The sequence below is a fragment of the Lolium rigidum genome, chromosome 7, assembly GCF_022539505.1.
Source record: "Lolium rigidum isolate FL_2022 chromosome 7, APGP_CSIRO_Lrig_0.1, whole genome shotgun sequence".
Taxonomy (NCBI): Eukaryota; Viridiplantae; Streptophyta; class Magnoliopsida; order Poales; family Poaceae; genus Lolium; species Lolium rigidum.
In genome coordinates, this window is record NC_061514.1 from 89,417,782 (window position 1) to 89,422,000 (window position 4,219).

Below are 4,219 nucleotides of genomic sequence, written 5' to 3' on the forward strand. Positions count from 1 at the left end.
GCGACAGTGGGGTCGGCTGCTTCCTCTGCCGAGTCCGCACCTCCACCCGATACACCCATCTCCCCCGCCGCTCCTTCTCCACCTATTCCACCATCTTCGACATCTGACTCATCCGCTGCGCCTGACGTCGTTGTTCATCCCACTCCACCTCTACCACCCCATGCTGTTCCTACCCAAGCTCCCACAAATGATCACACAATGCGCACTTGGGCCAAAGCGGGATTTCACGTTCCAAAAGGGCCGCGTCTCAATCTTCATGCCACCACTTCTCCGATCTCCCCCATCCCTAAAACATACAAAAGTGCTCTTCTCGATCCTAACTGGGCTGCCGCTATGCGTGATGAGTTTTCTGCTCTCATTCACAATGATACATGGCGCCTTGTTCCTCGCCCTGTCGGTGCAAATATTGTTTCCGGCAAATGGGTCTTCCGCCAAAAATTTCTCTCCGACGGAACTCTCTCTCGCTACAAGGCTCGCTGGGTTTGTCGTGGTTTCTCTCAGCAGCACGGCATCGACTACGACGAGACCTTCTCTCCTGTTGTCAAGCCTAGCACTATTCGCACTGTTCTTAGCATCGCCACTTCCTCTTCTTGGCCCATTCACCAACTCGATGTCAAAAATGCCTTTCTTCATGGTGCTCTCCAAGAAACTGTTTATTGTCAACAACCTTTAGGCTTCGAAGACTCCTCTGCTCCCGATCATGTTTGTCTCCTTCAAAAATCTCTTTATGGTCTCAAACAAGCCCCTAGGGCTTGGTTCCAACGTTTTTCAACTTACATTCAAACAATCGGTTTCACTCCCTCTCTCACCGACACCTCTCTTTTTGTCTATCACACTTCCACACACACAGCTTATCTTCTTCTTTATGTTGATGATATCATTCTCACTGCTTCTACTAAGAATTTTCTTGATCATATTATTACACTGCTTAACTCCGAATTCTCTATGACTGATCTTGTTGTGCTTCATCATTTTCTTGGCATCACTGTTACACGTGACTCTAATGGTCTTTTTCTTTCCCAACGTCAGTACATTCTAGATCTTCTCAACCGCGCAGGCATGATTGACTGTCAGCCTGCTCGTACACCTGTTGACACTAGCGCCAAACTCTCTGCTGATGGTGAACCATTCTCAGACCCAACTCTCTACTCTAACACGCCCAGAAATATCTTATTCTGTCCAACAAGTCTGCCTATATATGCATGATCCACGAGTTCCTCACTACAATCACATGAAACGCACTCTTAGATATCTAAAAGGAACATTAGATTATGGCCTTCACATAAACACCACTTCACCTACCAGTTTGACAGCATACTCTGATGCGGACTGGGCTGGATGCCCCGACACTCGTCGGTCCACGTCCGGATACTGTGTTTTTATGGGTAACAATTTGCTTTCATGGTCTTCTAAGCGACAGGTTACGGTTTCACGCTCGTCTGCAGAAGCTGAGTATCGAGCTGTTGCACATGCGATTGCTTGAGACAGTTTGGCTACGGCGAGTTGTTGGCTGAACTTCATCGTCCCATCCAGCAGGCCACTATTGTTTATTGTGATAATATTTCAGCGGTTTACATGTCCAGCAATCCAGTTCAGCATCGGCGGACAAAGCATATTGAGATAGATATTCACTTCGTCGGGGAGAAAGTTGCTTTGGGCCAAGTTCGAGTTCTTCATGTTCCCACTACAGCGCAGTTCGCCGACATCTTTACCAAGGGACTGCCAACACAGCCGTTTCATGACATTCGTTTCAGTCTCAACGTGATTGAACCCCACGTTGACACTGCGGGGGGATGTTAGATTATATGTTTTGGTTAAGCTAAACTTGTAACGCAAGCTAGGGTTTTAGGCTTAGTCGGTTGGCTCTACTATTTATATCCCTTGTACCTAAACAGTTTTGTATCAATTGTGAGACATAATACAATCTTACAAGGTGGGCAAATCGCCCCCCGTTGATTTCTCAAAAAATAAATATAACCGACGTACGTACATTCTGCGTATACCGATCCAGATCGGAACTCCTAATCACCCTCACATGCAAAGTTCACGGGCAAGATAACACGCTAATAATTCATCAGCATTGCACCACTCTTTCACCTATAAATACCAAACCCAAGCACCATCTCATAGCATCACAAGCACCTAGCAGTCTACAGCTCCAGAGCCAATCGATTATTTTGCTCTGAGCTTCTACGTGGTGTAGTGATCACTCGCAGCAATGGCAGGCAAGGCATCGATCGCTCTGTTCCTCGCTGTGAACCTGGTCGTTTTCTCCATGGCCAGCGCGTGCGGGGGAACTGCCCGACTCCTGCCACACCAACCCCGTGGACGCCTTCGACTCCAACCCCAACTCCAGCCTCTTTCGGCAGGTGCCCGCGCGACGCGCTGAAGCTTGGCGTGTGCGCAGATGTGCTGGGACTTATCAAGGCCAAGGTGGGCGTGCCCCCCACGTTGCCGTGCTGCCCGTTGCTGGAGGGGCTCGTCGACCTGGAGGCCGCCGTGTGCCTTTGCACGGTGCTCAAGGCCAACATCCTTGGCATCAAACTTAACCTCCCTATCGATCTCAGCCTCGTCCTCAACCACTGCGGCAGGAGCGTCCCCACCGGATTCAAGTGCTAAGTGATCAGTCTCTCGGTTCATCGATTCAGGTGCTGCCGAGCAAGATGTGCATGTCTTGCGATTTTGTTTTAAAGCACATTTGTTTGTTTGCTTATTTGTTTGCTACTTGACGTGCTCGCTACATGTGATCTGCATATGCAGGCATTAGCAGAGTATGTAGCCGGTCCGTTCCATCCTCTCTCCTGTTAATTATTCTTAATTCTTAAATTTTTGATGATATATTATGTTTATTTGTACGTACTATGATCTGCAATTCTGCATGCTCGATTAAAAAGTTTGTTCTTATACTTCGTGTGGGTGGATAGTTCGGTGATTTGCCAAGTATGCATGTTGATTAATGGTGGACGAATTTGTCCAGTAAAAGTATGTGTTTTTTTGGAACAGACGGTAAAAGTATATGAGCAGAGCACTTCGAAATCAAAATACACTTTTTCATAAGCCTCGCACTTTAAGACTTGAAGTAAAAATGTATTTATAATCAACATTTGGCAATTATAATGCCCGTTATTATTTTACACTTCATACAATTCAGTGCTAGCCATAATAACACTCGGAAAAAGAATCAACACTACACAAATAACTCAAATTGTTTCCCATTATTTGATTCTATTATATTAAGAATAAGTGAGCGGACTCGGCTCGAGGCGAGCCCAACAAACGGCTCAAGTCAAAAATTGACATGTGTGCACCATTTGTAAGATTTTGGGCCAATAGAATAATTTACTCGTTTACTAGTATTTTTTACTACTTACTCTTAATATGAGTTGAGGTACAAGTTAAAAAAACATACTTGCAGTTTTTAGTTACACCAACTTCAAAACATCGTCGCTTGATGTAATTTCATCTACATTATACAATTTCCGTGGTCCCTTTTCTATGTACCTCCTTACCTTTGAGGAAGAAGCCAAGCTTACATTTTCTTTTCCCTTCTTCACCGTTGCTGGCGCTCGTTTAGGACAGGAAACAAAACATGGGAAAATAACTATATACGTAAATACGGACGACTCGATAATCAAGAGAAACTAGACTCACCATAAAAGTCCAATCGGTGGAAGTAGTATGTTGTTGTTCTGAAGCAGTAAGATTATTTCTGCAACTTTTAATGATGTGGCCATTTATCTTGCCGCTACTACATGTAATAGTACCCCCAACCTCCACAGACATAGTTTGATTTTCTATGCCAAATCTGGGCCATTTGATCTTTCTTATCACCATAGCCTTTTCTCCGTCTCCCTCGCTCCATCCATCATATGAGTAGTCATCCCCAGACTTAAAATTTGGATCTTCCTAACCATGAATCAGATCTTATATCCATAGTGCCAGGCCCAGCTAGCACGCGCTGCGGGCGGTGCCCCAGATAGCGCTAGCAGCAGGCGGTGAATAGGGTTTGCCGTGTCACTTTGCCATGGTGATGCTGGTGATGGCCGACACCCCTCTCCTTCATCGATGTTCCTCGCTTCTCGGCAGTGGTGGCTCAAGTCTGTGGAGATCTGCCTGGTTCGGTTGTTTCCCTTCTCCAGTCTAGCTTCGGCAAATCGGGGTCATGGTGTTTTGCTGGGGTGAAAACTTTGCTCCGCAGCGACCGATATTGACCACGACG

At 46.1% G+C, this 4,219-nt stretch overlaps 1 pseudogene; it reads left to right on the forward strand.

Annotated features, from left to right (window-relative positions):
- Window positions 1–2,218: 2,218 nt before the first annotated feature.
- On the forward strand, window positions 2,219–2,619 carry LOC124676883 (annotated as a pseudogene).
- Window positions 2,620–4,219: the final 1,600 nt, after the last annotated feature.